Source organism: Pogoniulus pusillus, chromosome 12 (assembly GCF_015220805.1).
Source record: "Pogoniulus pusillus isolate bPogPus1 chromosome 12, bPogPus1.pri, whole genome shotgun sequence".
Lineage (NCBI taxonomy): Eukaryota > Metazoa > Chordata > Aves > Piciformes > Lybiidae > Pogoniulus > Pogoniulus pusillus.
In genome coordinates, this window is record NC_087275.1 from 19024360 (window position 1) to 19034617 (window position 10258).

The following is a 10258-nucleotide window of genomic DNA, read 5'->3' on the forward strand; positions in this document are numbered from 1 at the left end:
ATTTAAATGCAAGTTTTTCAGCATACTGCTGGTGACTTAATTAATTGTAATTATGTACAAGTCACGTTTCAGATATATAATCTTTATAAATGATAGACAGATGAGTAAGGATAGGAATCCAGATCACCAAATACAAGTTCAGCCCCCAATTAAAGAATCGTCTGCATCCCAAATGTAAATGCTGCGTAATAATTATTTCTATAAATAATAGTATCTAGAGAAGGAGCTGATGACAGAGCTGTATCCCAATAATTAGGAATGACTCCAACTTTGTTTACTATTCCCTCGAGATGCATGCCTGTTGATTTTGTTTTTAAATGACCAGTTCATCCAAACATCTCAGAGTATGCCATCAAATATTCAAACTGTTCAAGCACCTGCTCTGCAGAAGCACCACTGTTTCTCAGAGAAGTCATGAGTGGGGCTGGAGCAGTATGTTTCCTCAGTAAGAGAACAAAAACAGTGGCTAACAATACCATATATTAACATTTCTAAGAGCTCTTCTGTTAATTACTGGTTCACCAAAGGCCATTCCTGGTATATTTTTTAGAACAATAAAGTTAAGTATGATGTATCTTTTTAAGCGAAACATATACTACAGAATTCATTGAGGTATAGTGAACTGATACTTAAAAGCTGTGGAACTAATTCAGGTATTTTGCTATTTTTCTAAGGGAATAAGAGATCATGGTATGTTTGATGTGGCTGCTTTCTTTAGCAGATTTTGAGCCCCTAGCCAACTGCAAGCCATATTTGATAGAAGACAAAAGGTTTCAAATGTGTTACGTCCCTGCTGAAAATGAGTGACTGCATAGAGGAGAGGGACCTTGTCCTCACTGAAAGAAAAATCATGTGAAGTTTGAATTAGGAAACCAACAGAGAAAAACACAGGAAAACAACCTTCATTTACCTATTGCTAGGCTTTAAACCAGTATCCAGTAGAGGAATAATAGTAGGTATAATTCTTCAAATGGACATTTCTCTTCCCTTTGAACTGCTGCAATCTTTTCTTTGTCGCCTCCACCTTTTACCCTTCCCCACACAGGCTGTGCTGAAAATACTGCTGCTAAAGTCATCCTTGTGGTTTGTCACTTCAACACCTTTCCCCCCAAGGCTTTACATCATATTAGCCACAGGCAACCAGCCATTGCCAGAGACATGATTCATAAGACTTAGTCCTCCCTACATGCCTGCTTTTGTACCTTCTCACCTGGTCCCACCGCACTCTGGATCAGAATGACTTCACTGCCTCTTCCACCTGAAAAATGCAAAGCATTTGGTTATCCACTGGGTTTCTTCTGGAGGGCAAGGAAAACACGTTTTAAATAGAGGAGCTAGAGAGCAAGCTGGTATCTCATACAAATTAATTCACTACTACTCCTGCAAATCTCGGGTTAAAACCTGCCACATGCATGACAAAGTACAAGCCACTCTTGCACTCCACTGCCTTTTCTAAACTAGGTGGTAGGTCCTTGGAGAAGGAATAAACTGCTTTGCTTTTACAAAATCCAATCTAACTTAGAGCCTTGGGAGCAAAAACAAGCATGAAAATGGAGACCTAGAGGATGAAAACAAACACAGAACATAATTGGTAATTTGACCTTTGCAGCTTCTAAGGAAGATTAGGGATAAGAGCTTTACCAAGTTTGGTCTTGAATTTAACGTTTACAAAAGATATCAAGAGGAAAACTGGGAAGTTTTTTTTTTTAAATCCAGAAACAAAAGATGTGCAGGTTCCAAGTTCCACAATGCTAAGCTCACATACTTAAATCACATAAAATCATCACCTGCATTCTTAATACCCTAAATATTAGAAAACAGAATGTGTCTCTTACCCCATCACTACTGGGTATGGAGAGAGTTCTTTGTAATGAACATGTATGATACACCATCCACACTGAAAACATGGGAAACTGGTAAGATTTAGGTAGGGAACACTGAAATCCAGAAGACTGCCACAGCAGAGAGAAGAGTGAGGAAGGTAGTCTACCATTCTTCCCACTAGGACTTTTACCACGAGGTGTCCATGTTATTTACAGACTTGGTGCATCAAGAAAAAAACAAACAACACAACAAAACAACCCCAAGCAAAAGGAGGCATTAATGATCTTCTGAAATAAAATGTCTGTTTCACTCTCTAGGGATGGATAAGTGCCCATTTTCCATGCCTGCTCACTCATTCCTGGTAAGACTTGGCAAACCTAAATATCAATAGTAGTAGCCATTTGTCAAATAGGTTCCCAATTGAAAGTGCCAACTCACTAATTAATAGAGTTTGAAGAGCCTTCAGGCAGTCATGACTTTCAATCACTATTGATCTTGTTTAGACATGAAGGGGTCTGTTTGGCTTCTCCCTGTGAAGCCTGGGAGTCACCCAGCTTACATGTTTGGCAGTGGATTTAAGGGTAGTTCTAGCAATTCTGCTATTCAAGCAACACTGAAAGAAGTCTCCTCTCACATCTCACACATATCCTGTCACTAGCTCAGATAGAGCCTGAGTAGTGATGAGAAACTACCAAGAAGAAGTAAATACTATACCCTACCAAAGCAACAAGTCGTCCTGTGAACAGAACAAATGATGCTTGGCTGCTGTGACTTTCATCTTAAGGTGGCTTATCTCATCTCTAGTAAGATACAAACTCTTACCTCAAGCCTAGTCAGATGTGAGCACTGATCAAAGGTTCTTGTTAGTATCATTTATTTTTTGTGAGATTCTCGGGAAACAAATACAGTTGAGCCTACATTTCTGCCTTTATCTCCACAGGGGCACTAGCTCTGGTGTCTTTTATCTACTCTGCTGTCTCTGATTTCTAAGAGGTGTAAGAACTTTCTTCCACTCATATCATGAGATCTTTCCAAGCTTTGCTTAAAGTTGACCAAAGGGTTTAAAAGTTGTTTGGGTGAAACAGGAAGCTAGATGAAAAAAATAGCTAAGTGACTCTCATTTCCTTAAGCTAAATCCAAGGTAAAACACATCCTTGCAGAGAAAACACAAACCTGTGTAACAAATACTTGATAAACAAACTTTTTCCTTTAGGGACATGTTCCTTCCAATGAAAGAGGTAGCTATACATACAGAGGAGTGACAAGGAAATATCCCAAAAAAATATCCTTAGGTGTTTTCAATATCCTTGAAAACAGCAGGAGCGAAGTACACTCATTTAAGAGCTCTTCGCCTCATTCTCAGCACCTAAACTCTACATTGGAGCATGTAACAACACAGGATACAGAGACCTAAAGAAAGTGAGGGAACCTTTTACTGTCAAAATGTCTGACATAGGAAGGAGATGTGTTACTTACAATCTATGGTACATTTTATATGCAACCCTCAATCTTCTTTTTTTTTCTTTTTAATCTATAGGAGATACTTCTACTGCATAAATTCTGGCCCTTGTGGGCCTTTCTGGGTAAGCGTCCAGCAAGTCCCTTTTGAGAAGTATCTTTAAAGCATTGCCCCAAATGCATTTGGTGCTTGGAAGATGCCAGCAGCAAGCAGCAAAAGCTCAACCAGTCTGAGGCAGGGCTGCAAGCTCCAAAAACAATGAGAAGAGACAGAGGGTCCAAGTGCAGGGAAAGGAGATTCAAAGATGTTTGTCAACTATGGTGCACACTTGCAGAAACTCCCAATTTCTGTGAGAGCACAGAAGGAATTGAAAGGTGATCAAAATGCCTTTTAAAAAATATATCCAGTTTGTTTCCTGAATGGTCAAAGAGTGTGTTCCCCTGAGATAAGAGCTCCAGGGAACAGTCAAGTTTCTCCTGGGTTTACTGACAAACATTAAAAGCAACACAGGTTCTGCTTAAGGAAATCCAGTGGAAATCAGACGAGCTCACCCAAGCAGGACCTGAGAGCTTATTGCTTCCAAAGTTCAGTTTCCATACATGGACTGAGGTAACGCTGTGATGTGGGTAGCAATCAGTTGGATGACATTGATTAAAAAGCAAATGAATAATTAGGGAAAAGGTCATAGCAGAATACACACGTTCATTTAAAGACTTTTGGGCAACAATCAACTTTCATTCTAAACCAGCCACGTTAAGAAAACCAGTTTGTACTGAGAGAAAGGAAAGAGATTGCACCACAGAAAAAAAAAAAAAAAGAAACTCCAGAGATAATTTATTTCTCCCCTAATTAAAAGATTTTCAATGCTGGGAAAAGGCACCAGAGCAACAAATTCCAATGGCTGTTTATCTGCCCAAAGCCAGAGAGCAATCCACTTCACACCTGCAAGTGAGCAGTGACTCCAGAAATCTTGCTGCTGTCAGCAGGATCAGCTCCTCAGCTATGGAAACATTCATCTGTATGAGGACAAAAGCACATCTGGCCCACAGAGGGGAATTTGTGCTGGTGGGGAAAAAGATACATGTAGATTTGTGTGGACGGCAACTGCCTACAGTACTCTCCCACAAGATGAAGCCTTCACCCAATGTGTACAGAGCTCCACCAAAACACACTGTTTGTGAAAAAGACAACTTGAAATAAAAACATGTTAAAAAAAAAAAAAGCCAGGAGCAAAAATAATGCAAGGGCTTGACCAATCATGGATAGCTTTTGCTTTGTTTTCACTTGGATTTTGCTCCAAACAACAAGTCACTAAGTGCTTTTAAGACTGAATTTGTTGTTCCTGTGAGGGGGAAAAAATCTCAGTGTCTCAGGTCCAGTTGATTTTCATGTTCTACAAAAATGACTTCTCCCCTGTTTTATGCAAACTCAGCACAGGCTGTCCCCTTTAGAGGGTTTGTCAGCCAGTGTCGACACAGGGGTGGTGGTTTCAGTACTGTGTATCATTAAGAGCCTGCAGAGTGCTTGCCGCATCTAGACTTCACGCAGGGCCAGACAGCCACAGTCACACAGGACAGGGACATGTGGCCACACAAGTGGCTGTCACATCCTGTAGGAATTATTTCTTTTGCTATGGACACTGCTAACAGGGCAAGAGGACCACAGTGCCCTAGGGTTTCTGCCACAAACAAAGCTGCACATGGTGGAGCAAGACTTACAGATAGACACCATTGCAGGATAGCAGCTTCCTTCATACCCTATCATCCAGTTGCCCCCCAAAAGCTAATTATTTCAAAGTCCAAATACAAATTGTGCTTACTAGGGTTGACCAACACAACTCTAAGCTCACTTTTTTGCTCCATTAACAATATTCTTAGAGTATTGTTTTCAAGATCCATGGTACATGACATATGCCATGTGTTTTGCACAAATATTAGATGTATCACCACCCATCCTTTCCATATTTCTCCCTAATTTGCTGTTAGGACAATGATATTATTTAATGAATATTAATGACTCATCTCAAATGTTGTTTTTTTGCACTCTGATAAGCACTAGATGGGATGACTAATATACACTACATGCAACACCTAGCCAACATGAGCAATACAGTGTTTGCTTAAGCCATATTAGATACTGATAAAAGATATAGGCATTGCACCTGCTCCATGGTGAGAAAAAAAAAGAGAGAGAGAGAGAGAGAGAGAGAGAAAAGAATTAAAAAGAAACCAGGACAGATATGGCAACTGCTGTTTGTATTTGTATAAAGCAAATTCATCTTGTCAGCCTTCCAGAGAATGTATGTTGTGGCTGTTATAAAGCTTTCCTCTCTTGTAAAAATGGCTAATTTGACATTATGCCCCTGGGGAACTAAAAGCAAAAAGACAGCCAACTTGGCTCAGATGGAGCAGTGCTTCACAGAGGAGATAACTATGAAGCAAAGACAGGCAGTTTTCCAAGTCCACCAATGTATGCACCAGTGGACACAACAATGTATAATACATTCCTCTACGGCTAAGGCTAGCACTGTCTTTCTCTTCTACTTCTCTGAGATTGGAGTTAAACTCTTTGAGATAAGGAGGCTTGAAAAGACTTCCAACAGAATATCAGGTCAATAGAATAGGATATAGGTATTGCACCACTCAGTTGGTGATTTTGTGCTTCTGACACTTCAGGCTGAGATCCTCAATCCAGAGTGGGATGAAGGATCATGACCATGATGATCTACACCAGAATTTTTGCCTATGTCAAGAAAGAGGCAACTTTTCCCTCACTCTTAATAGCGAAAAAGGCATGTCCTGTAGGTGTCAACATGTAGCACCTGCCAGGCTCTGAATGAATTCCAAAATACTGTGCAGAGATAGTCCTGTTATTCACTGACCACAATGAGACTCACCTCCTTATGTAAGGATGCGTATATGCACTAAACACGCAGTAAGAGAGACACGTGGGTGAAATACTACTTTCTTGCCAGAAAGCAACAAGTGATTATATTTGACTCTGTGCCACATAAACATAAGTCAATGAGATTTAACAAAATTAAATAAAATTTAAAATAAATAACGTTTTAAAAGAAAATTAAAAAGACCTGGGGATTTGCTCTGGAAGCAAAAGGATGAGAACGAAGTAGGTTGACAATAAAGAAGGCAACAGAAAACATAAAAGATGAACAAATTCTGTTACACCAGGGCTTGGGCATACAGGAGTCTACATCAGCATGGAACAAAAAGTCTGAAGTTGCTCCAGAAATATACCAAGTGTTCACACACACAGTTCCCACTTACAGAAGTACAGGAGCAGTAGCCACAAGCAAGGTTTCCTAACAATGAGCTCTCCTATTCTGTAGTGCATACATCATTATCAATATACCTAGGGCTAATGTAACTTTTTTAACAGCTGTAACAACTTACCAATTGCCAATGTGTAACTTTTACAGCTACCTTTATGCTTTGGTAGAAGAGGAGGAGAAGAGTGGAACTGCACCCTCTGCAAGATTATGTACTGCCCTTACTGATAAAAGAAGCATGCTGCTGCCCACGTAGGTGAGAGAGCAAATGTGGTGATGAAAGGCACATCACAGTGATTAGTGAGGTGGCCAGGAGAATCGTAAGGCTGTACCACAAGCAAGGTGTTTTTTTAAATCAAACCAGTAGTACATTAAGTGTAGAGAATAAAAGAAAAAAACTCTGATGCTGAAGGATGCTGTAGTGTACTTTTTTGAACACGGTCACTCAAAAGCAACTATAAAACTTTACTCTGTCTGAATACCCTTGGCCTTAAAATATTAACATGTGTGTTTTATTCTATGCCTCAGACTGCATAAAATGGAATAAATACACCCCAAAATAGTATGAGAAATCTCTTAGGTAGTAGCTAATTTAACAACATTCTGCTTTAGTGTGAGAGGTAAAGGCTTAGGTTTCTGACCCTAGAAGACATCATTCTACAATTCATGTTTTAGGCATCCCTCCTCTCTGTTGGTAACATTATTAGAGGCATGCATGCAACATTTTCACTTAATTAAAAAATCAGAAACACAAAGACTTCATTTTTTTGTACTTTACAGAGCTGGTGGTTTACTTGATTTCCTTCAGTTTTATGAAGGTGAAGTGCAGTGCAAAAAGCAGCAATTTCTGTTACTGCTCAAGCAATGCTGACAGAACTCTGACATAGTATTTTTTCCTCTGCAGTAGTTATTCATGTTGGTTTGCATGTGCTCAGAATAATTACATGCACATGAATAACTTGCTAGACTTTGTGACTCACCAACATGCCTTCGCAGAAATGATCTTGGTCACACTTTGTGCACCAAACACCACGGGGAGAACTTTTCAGCGGGAATGGTCAGAGGTGTTTTATTGTAGCAGTGAAGAATACAGATCTGAGCAAAAAGTTGTTTGATATCCTCCTTTCCTCAACTCTATAAATATTTTGGCTTGTGTTTGAATGGTCAGTCAATGAGTTTCGCCCTTTGTTTCAATCATAATAGCATCCTGTCTGAAGCTGCTATGTCCAAATGAGATAGCCGGGCCTTTATTTTTCAAAGACATCATTTCCTGAATCCCTTTCTGCTGTGATCTTGTGGATGGTGGCTACTGGAGTTTCATTGTTAATTGTCTTTTCAGGGCACACATACATAACCTTTTCAAAGTCAAGGGACTCTATTTATGTTACTGATTGCAAATGAACAATGAGGCGTCCCAGGTACTGCAGCATTGTGAGGAGGAGTGAGAGAAGGCACAGGCCGATCAGCCACAGTGCACCTCTGAGCCCACACCAGACACCCCTGCGGCTCCCCCAGCAAGGCCTGCTCCAGCCCAGCACAGCCACGCTGCTCCCCACAGCAGAGCAGCAGCAGATGGAAGAGGAGAGACACGTGCACCCCAAACATACTTGGGCAAAGGATCTGAGCCAACATGCAGATGAGTGCACAACACATACTTTGACAGCACAACAGGGTTTTCACTCCCGTGTGTCCTCTCTCGTGGCGCAAGAGGAATTCTGGAGGAGTAAGTCATAACTGCTCTGGAGCGCTGGTTGCAATGCAGCTCTTCCACATACCTGCTGCTTTGCATTCCCTCTCTGTGTTTTAAACCTCTACATTTTTAGGATCTTATTCCCTCTCTTTGTTGGCCTCAGTGAGAATACAGTGTGCAGACCCTGGTGAATCCCTTCCCTGGGATGCCTTGACCATCAGCACTTCTCCTCTCTTTCTTCCTGCCTTTGCCAATGAACTCACAAATCATCATTGCAGCTGCTCAGATCAGAAATAAAGGGCCAAATTTTCCCCTCAGACAACCACCCTTTGCTTTCAGCACACAGTGTCATGTACCTACGTACTTTAGAAAAAAACTAACAAGTTCCTTTGCCTTAATTCACTACAAGAATATAATTCTCTGGCATATTTCTGACATAGCATTGTAGAGAAAGGAAATTTAAAAGACAGAAACAATTCCTTAGCACTCACTTGCACCATGAGTCCACTTTCAGACATGACATTGATGAGCAAAAAAAGACTGAAAAAAAAAAGTCTTACCCATCTGGACTACCACAGAACCCCAGTACCATGACTTTGCAGCAATTCATTCTTTAATCTTTATTCCTTTTCCTTTCCTAACCACTTCTCTCTTTGTGTACAACAGCTAGTTCTGAAGAAGACCAGTAGGCCTGCAATAACAACAAAACCTCAGAAACTGGCAGCATGGTACTGACACCATGATTATTCTTAAGTTTATAATGAATACCCCTTCTTGTCTCCATAGCTGAGAGTATGCCAACACACAGAGGCATAAAAACACAGGTAACAGCTAAAGAAGTTGTCAGGAGGATGGACAATTCCTAAAATGGGACAAGACTAACACATATACCATTGAGTTAAAATAAAACAAAACAAAACTCTTTAGCTTCAAGATTTACATTTTGAAAATAAGCATTGCAGAGGGATCACATAATTGTAGAGTGACTTGGGCTGGAGAGGAACATTGCAGGTCTCTATTCCAACCTTCTGCCAGGGTTGCTTGGGGCTTGGGCCAGCCATGATCAGAGACTTTCCACACATTAGGCTTTTGCTCACACTAGGAACATTAATTTCCAAATATTCATTTGGCATTTGACCTGCTGCAACTGTGCATCTCTGAATGAGTTTGGGTCTTTCTTTACTATCAGGTTCCATCTAGCAGTTGAAAACAGCAATGAGATTCTTCACTAGCCTGCTCCTCTCCAAACTAATGAAACCCAGGCCTCTCAGCCCCTGCTCATGTATCATGTCCTCCAGCTCTCTAAGAATGTGCAGCTTCTAATGGAGCAACAGCATATTTGTATACCAACAGTAAGTACTATTTAACAAAATTATATAGTCTTATGTAATAAGAATTACTTTAAATAGAAGAAATTTTAACAGAGCAAAATATGGCCAGGTTAATAATTTTGCTCCAGATCCCAGAGCACTAATTTAGCAAGAAATAAATAACTTGCAGCCTTTCATCTTATCTTTTTGACAGATGTTTCCCCTGCATAAAGGGTGGCATAATTGTTTTTGTCAGTGTTATAATTAAAATGGCTATGCAGCTGATATACAGTTTTTAATGGTTTCCCTTGGGATTATAACAGATGTTGCCTGATTAGATCAGGACTCTCCTGAAATAAAAAATGTCACTGGCATAATCAAGACACTCCTGTCAGTCTCTGAAAACAGACCATCATGATTTGCCTGGTAACATCTGACCCCAAAGAATGCAATATATCCCACCTCCCTAAGGAAAAAGTTTTCTGAGCAGTTTGAAAGAAATATTAGAGAATCAGGTGGGGTAACAAGATGTAGGTCCAGCTTTTGCTGCAGTCAGAAATAGCCAGAGTCCTGTCAACCGCATCACCAACAGCCAGAGAAACTGTGGCTTTTTAATGGCAAAACCAATCACAGCTTAGGCACGTGGTAAGGGGTCAGCTGAAATCTGGTGAGGAGCTGAGAAGTAGCAG